The sequence below is a fragment of the Nelusetta ayraudi genome, unplaced genomic scaffold (assembly GCF_046127955.1).
Source record: "Nelusetta ayraudi isolate G7.1 ecotype Tasmania unplaced genomic scaffold, CSIRO-AGI_Nayr_v1 ptg000212l, whole genome shotgun sequence".
NCBI lineage: Eukaryota > Metazoa > Chordata > Actinopteri > Tetraodontiformes > Monacanthidae > Nelusetta > Nelusetta ayraudi.
The window spans coordinates 119,218-135,000 of NW_027466261.1; positions in this window are offsets into that span (position 1 = coordinate 119,218).

The window sequence follows — 15,783 nt, forward strand, 5'->3', positions numbered from 1 at the left end:
GCACAACAACGACAACAACAACATCGACATCAACAGCGTCCATCCCTTCATCCGCTCTCCAGCGCCCCCTCCCTTCTGCTGAGCCAACACCTCTTGCATGCCTCACTTTCTGTTCAATTCAATTGAATCACCTTTTTTTTTTTTCATTTTCCTCCTTCGAACCATCGGCTTTCCGTTCCGGGACGGGTTAGGGTAAAGGGGGTGCGAGAGAGAAAGAGGCGGGGCTTAGATAAACAAAAACAGGAAGTGTGAATCCCCAGCAGGAAATTTCTCCCCGCCCCCTTCCTGACTGGCTGAGGGAACTTCTGAGTAAGCAGGTCAACTCGGAGCCGCTGCTGTTGGACTTGGATCTCTTCTTTTTTTTTATTTCAATCTTCTCTTTTCCTCCCCCCCCCCCCGGGGAGCGGGGGGAGGGGCAGGGCTGCAAGGGGGTGGTACTGAGGTTGGGGGAGGGGCGGGGCGGGGCGAGCGTGAGGAGATACAGGAGTGCTGTGCTTCTAATCTAAGAGATTGTAACAATAACCACACCAGTGTGACTGGACTAGTAGCTTCTATTATACTCAGTACTGTAGAAAGAAAAAAATGCATGGGAGTCCAAACTATACTAGTCTGGTTGTGTGTGTGTGGATGCCTGTGTGGTGTCTGTCTGTATGTGTGTGTGTGTGTGTGTGCGTGTGTGCGTCCTTGTGCATTTGCGACAATAATAATAAAGTAGGGGGCGGGGGGGCGTTAATTGGGAATGTACTGTGGTCGAGTGTGTGTTTACCTACTCCAGCAGTTCTCACGCTCTTCCACAGACAGGTAACACACCTCTTCCACTCCTGTGTGTGTGTGTGTGTGTGTGTGTGTGTGTGTGTGTGTGTGTGTGTGTGTGTGCGTGCGCGTGCTGCCTCCCACCCCCGCATTGACCCCTCCCCTCGCCCCATCCCTTCGCTGGTGTGTGAATATGTCTGCACCTTGACTAGACCCGCCACCTGTGTGTGTGTGTGTGTGTGTGTGTGTGTGTGTGTGTTATCTGTGTGCTTCACCTTGGTATTTCACAGCAGACTCTTGTGTACACACTGACTGGCCTGTCGGTGTGTGTGTGTGTGTGTGTGTGTCTGTGCGCCAGTGTGCGATAGTCTGAGTGTGTTTTGGGTCTCGCAGCCTGTCTCACGGTGACTTTCACACACACACACACACACACACACACACACACACACACACACACACACACACACACACACACCACCACAGTCGCACGCACACACTTGACTTGTCCTTCTTCTCACCGTCTGGCCGTCTGTCTCTCCAGCGCAGGACTGGCAGGCGGGCCAGACAAGACACGCCCACTTTTCTCACAGGCAGGAATGTTTTCAACGCGTGCTGTCTTTTCTAAAGTGATCGTCGAGACGTGTAAATCGTGTGTGTGTGTGTGTGTGTGTGTGTGTGTGTGCGTGTGTGAGTGCGTGCGTTTGTGTGTGTGTTTGTACCCCCCCCCCCCCCCACCCCTCACCATCTAAGCCTGCGTAGCCAAATAAGACGTGTGCAAAAGAGAGCGGGAGGGTTTGTACGTGTGTGTGTGTGTGTGTGTGTTCAGTCGTTTGTGTGTGCGTGATGGCGGCTACACTACTCTGTGTTTGCTGTTCCCATTCCTGTTTTTATACATTTGCATTTTTTAAGGCTGAGTTTCTGTCATTGGCTGAGTGTGCGAGAAGGAGGCGGACCCTCCACGCCACCGCCCTGTCACTAATCTGCCACTCTGTTCTAAATAAAAAAAGATAAAAAACAAACCCTGGCGGATGTCTCGTTTTTTTTTCCTCAACACACAGCTGGGTTTTGCACACTTTACCGCCGCACTTGACGTTTCATTTTCAATTGGAGGACCAGGATGGGTTTCGCTCCCGCTCTGAGCCCAACAGTCGCCGTCTGATTCAGAAAACACCCATCGGGTCACATGGTTCTCCCGCAGCGGCGTCAGGCTCAGTCCAGGTTGAAGCCCGACGCCTTCGAGTTGCGTAAAAACATCTCTTTAAGATAACGCGACCTTTGCAGTCACTTATTCAATGGTTGTGTTTATTTAAAAAACAAAAAAAAGGAATAGATTGCTCCTCTATGGCCCTCATTAGCAGCCAATTAAGGCTGTTGCCGTTATGAAAGAGATCTTGTGGCGCCCCGTGAAAAAGACGCGACACTTTAAAGGCTGCGGCGGCGTCCCCTTGCAGACCGCGTGTCCCGGTTCCGCTTGCGAGAGCAGGCTGCCGTCTGTGTGGCCTGTGGATTTATCCAAATATCCAGGACGTTGTAGCCCGAAAAGACGCACAACTTTTGAATTATTTACACCGAATTTTATTTTCTAAGCCGCTTGCGTTACAAACTGAAATGTAGTTTCCCTCGTCTGCACACAGGGGCCTTGGAGACGGGCGCAGTTTCCATTCAACTGCCTTGCTGTTGCTGCTGTTGTCAGACGATGATGTGATTGTGGCCTTTAAACCTGCGGAAAGGAGGAAAAAAAAAGGAGGTTGCCGTGTGTGTTTTGCACGCAGACACCAAGTCTGGCACCAGCGGTATCTCACGCCAACATTAGCTCGGCCTTCGTGCCAATTCTGACCTGTGACATTACACTCAGGGCCCCCCCCCCCGGTGCACTCCGCTACTGCATATCTAAGTATAATCACGGCGGTTTAACAGCCTATTTACACCGGCAGACACTGACAACCTGGAAGGTGGGGGGGGGGGGCGCAACCCGTAATTCCCCGTCACATAAAAACGCACTTAGGAGGCGATCAGATAAACAGACCCTTGAGATTCATAGACATGCAGAAGGGGAAATTAAGCCAAATGGGAAATCGGTTTACATTCCGCGCATCCAGCTCGATTAAATCAAGGTCACCTGATAAACGTGGGTCTGCAGACGGTCGGGCCAAACTGGCCGCGACGACTGGGGTTGGTATGTAAATGCAGCGCAGAGAGGATGGGACTGGACGTGGGCCTGCAACCCCCTCGCCCCCTCCTCCCAACACTACAGATGGGGGTGGACTGGTGCTTTTAGGAGGCTGGGGTCCGCTCAGTACCCCACCTGGTGGCTAAGAGAGGAACAACGCAGCACAGCCACGGCTCATTACCACCTGTTCTGTTTTTTTGGGTTTTTTTTTGTAATAGAACCAGTTTGAATTGGGATGATTGGATTCTATTTAACAGTGACGCTGACTTCCTGGATTAAGAGGCTCAGAGGATCAACACTGGGCCATTAATCATCATTTTACCGCAGTGTTTCCAAATAAACTCTCAGCAGGCTTCCATTCACAGTTATTATTCTTTGTTTTCTGTTTTTTTTTTCCCTGAGCCTTTTAAAAGTTCATAAATTTTCTGGCTTTTACTTAGGCAATAAAAGAAGGAAAATGGTTTCCTGGCTGCGCTGGCCCAGCAGTCGTAGGCAGATGCACACGCTGAGTAAAACACACAATTAATTCTCCTTACTATCTTGTGCATGTAGGCGTGTTTTATGTGAAAACATTAACAGAATTGAACACCTGAAATGTCGAAACACATTAAAATGTGTTTAAGAACTGGGGTTTCATAACAGACATTTATTCCATTCTCTAATTTTATGATGCGCTCCTCAGGGGTGTGATTTTTTTATAGCCACGTAGCTAACTAAGGGCAATTGAGCATGCGTTTATTGTGCAGCAAATTCAAAAGAGAAGGAAAATGACTTTTGGCTTGTTCTTATTTATCATTGAGAAAAACATTAAAACTGGATTTGTTCCATCACAGCTGTTTATATATATATATATTTTTTTTTTTTTTGTAGTGCTTAATGACTCTATAGAGATACTAGTCGCTGTTATACTGTAGAGTAGTCATACTTCATAAAACCTGATCAGTTATTTCAATATGCAGTTATGCCTGTGGTGCAGCAGTGAGAGTTTTGGGTGAGAGGAAAATAATAATAATAAAAAAGGAGAGAAGCACAGACACACATTATGAATCTGAATCGACCACAAATGACCACTAAATGCTAATTTATGCGCGTTAGTCAGACCAGAATCACTTCTAATTTCATAGAGGCAACAAAGGGGTTGGCCTGTGCAGGAATTATGGGCAAAATTTATCCAGGGCCGCAGGAGACAGGACGTGCCAGGGGAGAGGACCAGCTGGAACTTTGATTGTCCTTTTGCAAATTTAATTGGATGTGATTGTAATTTTAACGTCATTAATAATGCAATTATTAAAAAATAAAAACATTGAAGTGAATGAGGCCCACTCTAAAACATAGTCTGTGCAATCTAAAAACGGGATGCAAATGCTTTTAATTTGAAAAATCTGCAAACTAAACAAGATGTGCAATGGTTGCTTTGAAAAGAGACAACAAAAAACAAACAACCATGAATGACATGATACAAAAACACATGATGTGGTTTAAGGAGCGCGTGAATGTCAAGGTAGCTTCTGGTGGCGTCAGGCCCAGTACTGCACGCTGGTTGCCTGTCTGGGTTCCACCTTCACGCGAGAACACGGGGCAATCAATCAGGTGCACGTGCGTGTCTGTGCGTGTTAATTGAGGATAGGTCACGACCTCCTCAACCGTTCAGGATGGACGCTGCTTGGCTGTGGGAACACCAGCTGCCCGCCGCTCGTCTCCACAGAGGCCGTTTTAAGAGGTTTAAACACCGTTATTAACATCGGCGACCCTGCGTTCTCTCAGAGGGAGCAGGTCAGTTAGCTTAGCAGCTGCTAGCCTCCCTCCTCCAGAGTTAATTAGCGGTCAGGTGAGGACGCAGCAACCCGAGGGCGTCGTTCAATGGACCGGCGTTCCACCTGCAGGTCAACTCTGGTCTGATAAAATGTGACACATTTCATTTCCCCTGTTGACTTCCTGCTCTGCTATAATAATTATTAATGACAGCACTCTGGGATTTCAAACTCCCCAAATGTGCACATCCAAAATGAGGAAAACCAACTTCCTGGCTCAATGAAATGTAAGGAAACAGTATTATTGAACAAGGAAAAATAATGGTGGCTTATAAAGTGTATTTGTGTGTACATTTTGCAATCCAAATCACCCCAGTATTAAATGATCGTAGACGGATGTGAGTTCTGTATTATAAATCCAAATTGTTCAGCGGTTCCGATATTGTTGCAGTTCCAGCAGCCGTCCACCAGTCGGTGCTGTGTATTCGGATCCTAACGCGCCGACCCCGCCCCATCACGCGAGCCACACCTGGCGGTACGCAACCCCGGCGGCTGACGCGGGCCGAGCTAATCAATCAAGCTCATTATCATCCCGGCGTCGCCACCAGCGCAAACAATTCGTCCTCGCGTGCGTGTCTGCGCGTCTCAGCTTAATTGACTATTAGCATGAGTTTATTGGTCTTGACCGGCAAAGAGTCGCGATGGACGAAGACGAATGTGACTTGGCCGAAAGCTTCGGTAAGGACGCTGGGCGTTTTTAATTGTTTGATTGGTGCCTGTTCGCTAGTTTTCAATTGAAGGGCGACGCCGCTGTTTCTCTCTCGGAGGGGGGAAAAAAACACAAAACTTTTCGCCGACTTTCCGCCAATCTTTCTCGTCAACTCCACAGAGGCCGCACAGGGGGAAGTTTGAACACACTTATTAACATTGGCGGCCCTCCCTCTGCCACTCGCCGCAGACGCTGATAGCCCAGCTAGCCTTTATCAGTTAGCTTAGCCGCGGCTAGCTGCCCCCGAGTTAATTAGCGGTCAGGTGCGGTGGCACGACGCGCCGCGCAGCTGGGACGATAATTAAAGTCGCCGCCGACGGAAGTTCCCCCCCTCGCCCCCCCCTTCGCCTCGCCCACCACCAGCAGCACCACCCACCCAGGAGGTGACGGTTATCAACCCCTGCGTTCCACCTGCAGGTCGCCTCGGGTCTGATGAAGCGAGACAGACATTTACTCCTCGCAGCGGAGGCCCTGCTCGGATAATGAGCTCTGGCGGCGCGCGGGGGTTTCTAACTCCCCCCAAATTTGCACGTATAAAGTGAGGAAAGTGAACTGCCTAAATCAACGGCATACTAATGAAGTGGTATTAACTCTCTGCTGTCACCGTTCTCGCTACCAAAATGTTTTAATTTGGCTTCACAGGTTGAGTCCTTAGTTTACTGTTTACACTGTGAAGGGGGGAAAGAAAGAAAAAATGTATTTACTTTTTAATAAATGATGAGAGGTTAAAAAAAAAAATGTGGGAAGCAAAGTGGGAGAAAATGCAAAGATTCCTAATGAGGACGGTGCTGGAGATCCACCAGAAGACTGTCCAGGGAATCTAATAAACTCTTTGCTCTGTTGCAGACTGTCCAAGTCTCCTGTGTGAGGAGCTGGAAGACGAGGAAACAAAGAATGAAGGTGGCAGTTTGAGGAGGGGCGAAGGAGGGGAAGAATTGGTGAAACACGGCAAGGATGAAGGGATCGGCTCAGAGCAGGAAGAGGCGGAGGAGGAGAGAGGCCAAGAGGTGACGCAGGGGAAGCAGAAGGCCAGTGAGGCCGAAGAGGAGACCTGGAAGCTGCAGATGGACGGCAAGTCTGACAGGCGCAGAGGTGCTAAAAAAGATGAGCGCAGGAAAAGGAAGAGTGCGGAGGAGAGAGAGGAGAGGAGAAGGGGCAGGAAGAGACGGGGCAAGAAACACGGCGACAAAGTCCACAAGAGGAGGAGCTCCAAAGGCTCGCGCCCCGGGCAGTTTGAGGAGAGAAGAAGCAGTCAGGCGCAGGAGGTGCCGGGCTTGAGGCCGGAGGAGGAGCAGGGGCAGGAGGAGGTGCAGGAGGAGGAGGAGGAGGAGCAGCAGCAGGCGGCCGCTGTCTCCGCGTCTCCGTCCATCGAGTTGACAAACAGCTGTGACCTGTCGGATCCCATCTACGTAGGCTGCGGAGGGGCGGGGCTGTATGGCTCCACGCTGCCTGGTCCACTGTTGTACTCCTCACAGTCTCTGGTGCCCATCCAGCCTGGACCTCCTCCTCCACCTCCTGCTCCTCCTTCTGCTCCTGCTCCACAGCTCCATGGGACCAAAAGGCCTCATAGTCCTGCTCTGCCCTGTGGTCTCCCTCAGCCTGGCCCACAGCCGCTAGAGGTGGGCTCTGATGATTGTGTTGAAGAACAGTTCTAGCGTTCCAAGTACAGAAACTCCAAAAGTCCACTTTGAGAACGGCTAACCGGCGATGGGTCGTGTTTGTCTCTTGGCGGCAGATGGAGATCACTCAGGTCTACTCCACCCGCCGCTCCATCCGCTACAGCACCCGAGGTCAGGGCCAGGCCCTCAGCTTCTCCCTGGTGCCGGCGCTGGAGACGGTGGACAGCTGCCTTCTGCCACCAGCACCCAAGAAGAAAGCCCGAACCCTGTACAGCACCGGTAAAGTGTCCCGCCCCCTTCTGCCGACCCGTCTGATTCAACGCCTGTACGGACAGTTTGTGAATAGTGTTTTGTGTGTGTGTGTGTGTGTGTGTGTGTGTGTGTGTGTGTGTGCACTTGCACTTGCACGAGCACAGATCAGCTGGAGCATCTGGAGGCTTTGTTCCACGAGGACCACTACCCCGACGCAGAGAAGAGGAAAGTCATCGCCACGTCGGTCGGCGTCACTCCTCAGAGGATCATGGTGAGAGCTTTGGTCACCTGGGAAAGTCGTTGCTTCCTGCTCTCCTCACATCACTGGGTTGGGGATGGGACCTGCAGGAGGCCTTCAAGAAATGATCTTCTCAGCTTTCCAACAGCATCAGCTGTCTAATGGATCCTTTAGGGTGTGTTTCCATTGGCTCTACTCGATTGGTCCCGGCTCTACTTGGTACGGTACAGCTCGGTAGGGACGCATTTCCACTGGCTTGCCTGAGCGTGGGCTGAGTTACGGCTGCAAGGCAGACTGAAGGTCCCTTCTGTGTCCCCGGAACCACAGGATTTACTTTTTGCAATGACTGTGTGTGACCGTTGTTTTTTTTTTTTTAAGACATTTTAAAAGGGCTCGTTGACTTGTATCAAAACACACAGTCCTAGCAGCGACTATTGACTATTAGCTGTGTTACGTCAGCACTATGGTCCCTGCAAGGAAGCCGCTGCCAAAACGGTCACCCGTGGAAACGGGTTCTAACTGAGCCGACACCACCAAGCGAGTCCAGTGGAAACATGCTTAGAGACCACCAGCCAATAACTTGACTCACTCTTCACTCAGAATCTCCAGCGTTTGCGATCTTCTGCTGATCTTAGCAGGTTCTGTAAGCTGCAGCCAGTCCATTCTTTGATGTTATCCATCCAGAATGGACCGGCTCGCTCAGTGTCGGCTCGGCTCGGCCAATAACTGGCTGCGGAACACCCAGCGACTTCACTTCTACACTTTGCACCCTCCATGTCTCTCAACCTGAATCCTGTTTTGCCTGTGTTGTGGGACCCTGCATGTATGTCTGTCTTCAAGGTCTGGTTCCAGAACCGGCGGGCCAAGTGGCGCAAGGCTGAGCGCTCCCTCGCGGCAAAGGTGGAGGCCAAGCAGAGCCGGACCAGGTGGAGCACGTCCCCGCAGCAGAAGTTCAACCCCTCCCTGTCCAGCAGGTGTGATGGTGGTCCTCAGTCTTCTCCTCCGAGGTCATGGTTCTTGATTTTAGGCCTGAACTCATCTGAAATCTGCTGTGTCTCTCCAGTCAGGGGGCTGCGCCGTCTTTTCCTGCTCATTTTGCCTCCAAACTGCCTCAGCTCACGTCTGCTGCACCGTCCTTCTCCACCCTGTGCAGCCAGACGTTGCCCTCCTATAGCAGCCTGCTGGCCAGCATCAACAGCCCAGGTCCACACACTAACACATATTCACACATTTACACGTATATACAGTATATATATATATATATATATATATATATATATATATAATATGAAATGCACTATAATATCTCAGCTCCCTGATTAGTATTCCAGTAGGCACCTGTGCTCTTTGGCTGTGGTTTTATTCGGCTTCAGCCTGAATTTCTTTATGATTTCCGAATTCGGAAAAAAAGAACAGTGTCTTTTCTTTTTTTTTTTAAATCTTTGAACAAAGGTCAAGCGTGTCGTAAATAAAAGTAGATTTCAGATAGTTTCTCATCAAATCACCTTACATGTGCTGTAGTATCGTTTGATATTAAAACAGAAATAATCTCAGAAATGTCTTCAACAATCTGTGTCACTCTTGAATAAAAAGAAAAAGAAAATTTGATTTACCCTTTTAAACAACCTCATTGTTCTTCAGTGACTAAAAACAAACCCAGGTTGCTGCGCTGACCTTCCTCGGTCTCCTTCCAGGCCAGTCCAGGCTGAGAGACCAGCTTCCATCCCAGGGGGCGCTGGCCGAGTGCCACCCCCGCCCCATGTACAGCCCGCCACCCCTGCGCCGCGCCAGCCTCCCACTTTACCCCCAGCCCGCCTCCAACCCGGCGCCGCCCCTGCTCAGCACGCCGCCCCTCTTCCTGGACGCCCTGGAGGGCGTTCCCACCGTCTCCTCCTCCTCCTCCTCCTCCTCCTTGCCGCTGCAGACAGACAGCAGGTCAGCGCCGCTCACGGGTGAAACACTTTGGGCGAGCGAGCGGTTGTTGTTGCATGATTGGAGCCGGCGCGGTGAGCAGCGAGGGCTGACAGGAGGGCAGAGTGTTGGCAGGCTGCAGGCTGCAGGCGGCGATCCTGCGAGAGAGTGATATAATGATGCCTCACACGCCGCCTGTAATAGTCAGGGAGTCATTTTCAGGCGGCGCTCAAAGGGCGTCTCCGAGGTCACGCTGGGACGCGGTTTGCAGGAAAATGGTTTACAGGTCCTTCATTATGCATCGCGGGGAAAAAAATTTAAAAATCATCCATCCGAACAGGGGGAAAAAAACCCCACCAGCGGTGAATATCTGAGCAGTTGCTGCTGTCTGAGGATTTAAATTCACCTGAATCACTTTGTGAGGATTGCTGTCAGCCTGTTGGCTTAATCTTTAAGGGCAATTGGGGGAAAGAAAAACATCCCCCCCCACACCTCTTGACTCTTTAAGGGTTTGCTCTGATTTCTGTTTTTGTTGTGGCAGCGGTGAACATGCGAGATCATCAGTCAGACATTGTGGCTTAACGCTGTGGAATCACTTCCCTACAGCTGCGAGCAGACCGGACAAATTGGGTTGACCTTTCTGTCTGCAGTAGCGCGAACATGTCTGAGCCGTCTCGGTACGGCTGGTCGCCTTTTTAAAAAGAGAGGAAAAAAAAAAAACCCCGGTGGGGGTCAGTCAGGTGCAGCAGCAGCAGCCTGGTCTCGTTTAGCAGGAGCGCATCGCCGTTGTCCTTTAACGCCGTCTCGGCGCCGCGCTCGGGCAGCAGTCGCCGCCAAATTGCCTCTGATGCCTCGGTCGACCTCGTCCGGTGTCCTAGCAGCAAAATGTCTCCAGACGCAACCGCTGCTGCAGTAATACCTTCATCATAGCTGCTGGTTTTGTCCCTGTACAAATGGTAATGAGAGAGAGCAGAAAACCTGGTGAATAACTCGATGCAACTGGAAGGGACCAAATGTGCCCACACACACAAAACACCCAACAAGAAGAGGCGGCGGTTGTTGTTATTGAAACAAAGAGAGTCTTTGAGGCTCAGCCGCCGCGTCGCCGTCTTGCACAGGAAGTGACTGTTGGCCTGATTGCAGCCTGAGCCTGCTGCTGGAACAGACCCCCAGGTGCTCTGGAGATGGAATAATTTACGATACAACGACATCAAAGGCGTCCTTCAGGCGCCCCCTTATTGCAGATGAAGGAATTGTCATTCATTTTTTGACATTTCAGTTGAAGCAGCGGCAGCAGCAGTGTCACACTACTAGACCACAGCACATCAGGCTCAGGTTGCAGCGAGAGCAGCAGCTGCCCTAAATAAATAACCTCTCACTGAACATCTTCCTCCGCAGCCTTATATTCACTCATTCATTCATTCATTCATTCATTCATTCATTCATTTTCTTTGCTATCATCCTCAGCTCCCTGTTTGACTACATGACCTCCAGCCAGCAGAGCATCAGCAGCAGCAGCGGCAGCAGCAGCAACCCCTACCAGCTGCAGGCGCCCTCCTACCCGGGCAGCCAGGCCCAGCACCGCATGGCCTACCTCACCCCCTCGCCCTACCTCACCCCCAACGCCCCAGATTCCAACCCCGCCTCCTACCTGACCCTGTGCCCCAGCGGCAGCTCGGCCGGCATGATGGCCTACTCCTCCGGAGGCCACGCCTACTACCAGCCGCAGAACACGGGGCAGATCCTGCTGCAGCCGGCGGCGCATCACGGTGAGCCGTCAAAGGAGGAGGAGGAACAAAAAAAAAAAGGAATTTACTCTGACGGTTAGGGATGCAAATGATCGATTAATTCATTCATCGTTAGTTGATTGACTTCATCGATCGATTAATGATTCATTGATAAGCAGCAATTTTTTTTTTTTTTTTTTCTCCTGAGAACCAAAATTTCACAATGAAAAACGTGTAAGGAACACATTATTAAACCCTTCAATCATGTTGTTCCAGCTACATTCTGACCATCACAGTGTCTACAGGTGAATTGCTCTTTCCTGCCACTACACACTGTTATAATGATATTAACTGCCGGGGCAAAAACTTTCAATTAATTGCGACGAATTTGATTTAATCAAACGTATTCTTAATCGACAATTAATCAATAATCAATTGATTGTTAACATCCCTAATCCCATTATAAACCCTCTGCTGTGCAAAGCTTACAGACTCGGGACAAAACACTGCGGATGTGTTCAATATTCTCATCAATGCTGAAATTTCCAGTGCGGATTTTTTCCCCCACCGTGTTTAAGCACCCCCCCCCCCCCAAAAAAAAAAAAAAATGTTTTGCGCTTCTGAACGACCTCTGGCTGCAGTGTTGGAAGTGCTGTGCAGAACTATGACTCACTGGGGGTAACTAACTCACTGCTCTACAACTTAGGCTGCATACTGAACCTGGTCCAGTGGAGCAGATGGCATTATGTGACTTTCATATTCTTTTCCCTGATGGGGTTTTCCAGCAAGAGCGGAGCAAAGAAATCCTGATGATTAAAAAAAAAATCCAATAGGTCGTACATTTAGTGTCTGTCTGTCTGTCCGTCCGTCCGTCTGTCTTTTCATTGTGGAATTTAGGTCCTCAGGAAAAATCGCTGCTTATCAATAACTAACAACTATCAACTCACCATGAGTGGATTAATCGATCATTTGCATCCATAATTTGAATGGGAGCCAGTGGGAGATGTTGTCTGAGGAGAGGACAGCAGAGGAGGTGTTGCTTGATTCTGTCTGTCTGTCTGTCTGTCCGTGCCTGCCCTACTCTCCCCTCCAGGTGGGCTCCCAGCCTACCAGTCGTACCCATGGAGCAGCGTCTACAGCCAGCCGGGCCTCCACCAGCACGCCCAGTGTCCGCCCGTCTTCCCCGCCGGCCTGGGAGGCACTCAGCCGTCCTCGTCCGCCTCCCTGCCTTCCTTCTTCACGCTGGGGGAGCACGGACCCTCGCACACCAACCCGCAGCGTCCATCACATGCGCTCGCACACACCACCAGCATCACCGGCAGCACCAGCAGCACCGGCACCAGCAACACCAGCAGCAGTGCCGCCGTCACCGCCACCGCCACCTTCCTGCCTCCCGTGTCGACCCTGCAGCCATGCCTCCGAGCCCACAACACTCCGACCAAAGCCGCCTCCCTGCTGCCCCCTCAGGTCACTCCCGCTTCTCCAGACAGCCCCACAGTGACCCCTTGTGTTAAGATCGAGAACGACAGCCCCCAGGAGATTCACAGCCACTTCCACTGCGACTTCTCGCCCATACACTTCTGACCGCCCGCGGCGTCAGGCTGTCTGTGAACTGTAAATATTTCCTGTGTGTGTTCAGCATTTTTCTTTCTTGCCGCAAAAGTTTTGAGGAAGGAAAAAAAATGATGAAGAGTGACTGCAATAAATAATTTAATTCAGTTATTTTCTTTTTATTTCTTTACAATATTAGGAGCAGACACAGGTCGACAAAACGCAAAAATAAATCCTATCGAGTCATAGTGCAAGACTCAAGGCATCATCGGCAAGAACGCAGCGGCAAGTATGTTGTGGATTTGTTTCTCTGTGACACGAATGTGCTGCGTGGACTCCAATCTAGTTTTCCCTTCTCCAGAAAAGAGACGGTTTATGATCAAGAGCCAGGCAACATTTCACAAATGTTGTGCGCTGAAGAGAGAAGTTACTGAGAAAAAACACAGACTCTTAAGTCAGTGGTCAGGAACTGACAGCAACGTGCTGGTTTAGCTAAACTAAGATTAGACCCAGTGTGAAAGGAGAACATGAGTGATGGAATTAGAGGCAGTGAGCAACTGGGAATGAAATACAAGCAACAACCAGTAACAGTACTAATGATTCAGGAGTGAAATTCAGCTCGGTAATTACAGTCCTCAATGTATGGAGCTTGGCCTGCAGCTGGTCACCTGTTTTCTCTTTCTTTTAGGCCACAAGGGGGCACTGTTCCTGCATGTGAGCGTGTCATGCTGGGAGTGATTTAAAGGCCCAAGGAGCAACACAGTGAGGACTCTCATGGCGTGAAAAAATGTATTTATTTCAATTTCATACTGAAAAATGTCTCATTTTTATTTTATAATCAACGATCGTACAGGATTCACATCCACGCAGCCGGCACAGCCGTGTGCTGTGAGGCAGCCGTGTCACTGTGGCCGTGACACTTTAACTCCCTTTAACTGATGTGTCACTTCCCAGACGCCCCCCTGCTGGGGGAAGACGGTGGGGGAGGGAGGTTGAGGTCACCGGGGGGAGGGGACGGGAGGACAGGCCGGCAGTATCTCAGACAATCGCCGATCCGTCGGCACAAATCCTTAATCTGCGGCGCCATCTGCCAGGTTCACACACTTAGTGCACGTTCCGCTCCGCTGGCTCTCGCCGTGAGAGCCACTTGAAAAGGCCTCGTATGAAGCTCCGCCCCCGAAAGAAAGAGCTCCAGGCATTTTTCCCCGAGACGTTTTATTTTATTATTTTTTTTCCATTTCTCCCCGGGACTTTTCCCTCTTCTTCTTCATAAAGCAAAAACCTGGGAAGGAAGGAAGGAAGCTGGGAGGAAAGGAAAGGCGCGAAAAAAAAGTTTCTTGTTTTAACTCCTCGTTGATATTCCGAGTTGGTCGGGGTAAGAGTTGAAAGAGAAGCCGGGGATGATGATGTGGGCGCGAGAAAAAAGGGGATGTGGTTGATGAGAGCGTTGCGGCGGTAGCTGAGGATGAGGAAGAGGAGAAGGGGGAAGTGGAAGGGCGACGGCGGCGGTGAACCGGGGGGGGGGGGAGAGATGAAGATGGGAGGTGACACGTTGGCCCGGGAACAAGGGAGGAGAGCCGGGATGAGCCGTTGCCATGGGAGGAGAGGAGGATGATGGGTAGGCTCCTGCCAGCAGGCGTGGGAGGGAGGGGGAGGGGGCGGGGGCTAGGGAGGGGGGTGGCGGGGGCTGGGGAGGGGGCGGGAGGGAGTAGGGGGACGAGGTTGGGGCGTTTTGCCAGGATGAACAGGACTGTTATGTAACCGCTGTGTTTGGGTTTTTAATGAACCTCTCTCTTCCTGCTCACTGGCTACTGAGCTGTTACTGTTGGCAGGAGGGGAGCGGCCGACACACACACACACACACACACAAGGAGATAAAAAGTTCTCTGCACGGCAAAAAACTTCTCCAACTCCCTCCTACACACACACACACACACACAGCAGCAGCAGCATATTCATTACAGCAGAGAAATCCCAGATGTGAGAGCTCCATTCAGAGTTGGAGCAGCTAATTGTTGGAGTTTTCTGCATTATGGTGTGTGTGTGTGTGTGTGTGTGTGTGTGTGCGTGCGTGCGTGCAGTCCAGTCCAGTCCAGTCCAGTAGACAGTCTCAGATTTCTCTCTCTGTTGCCGTGTTCTGAACCTTTCATGTGTGACTGAGGAGGCTCCTGTGTTGCTTCAACTCGCCCATTAATTTTTCCAGGATTTCCATGAAGCGAACAGAGAGGGCTTAGTGTGTGTGTGTGTGCGAGTGTGTTTTTCTCTCTGAGCATATCTCCTTGTGTGTGTGTGTGTGTGTGTGTGTGTGTGTGTGTGTGTGTGTGTGTGTGTGTGTGTGTGTGTGTGCGCGCGCGCGCGCGCGCACATGCATGTTTTTCTCTCTGAGCATATCTCCTTGTGTGTGTGTGTGTGTGTGTGTGTGCTTTTTGCACACGTGAGAGTGTTAACGGCACTAGCATGGGATGCTTCGGTCCGCCCTGATTCGGACCGTGTCAATATTTTCTCAGTATTCTGAGAGTCGGAGAGAAAAAAAAAAAAAAAGGGAACTTGTTTCAATATTTATGGATGTGGTCAAACACGAAATCCTCGCAGTCTTCCCAAAACTGTGAACGCACACACACACACACACACACACACGTACGCACTGGAAACCTAAGACCCGAGGACGGGAAGTGTTGTTGGATTTCAGTTGTGTTTGTTGGTTGAGTTGTGTACCAACGCTGCAAACCTCCGGCACCTCCTTCCCTGTTTAATATCTGCGGCTTTCTTTGTTGATTCCTCCAGTTTGTTTTGAAAAGATGCAACAAGTAGACGAGTGTCAGCAGTGAATGTGACCCCTCCCCCCTCTGCCCCCGTCACCCCGCCCCCCCAAAAAATAAAAATGAATGCACTTCCCATGACAAATATTGTGCAAAAACAAACACGCAAACAAAAACAAGTAGCACAGCGTCCACAATTAAACATCTGACTGACTGGTGTGTCGCAAACACACTCACACACACACACACACACACACACACACACACACACACAATGATTTGT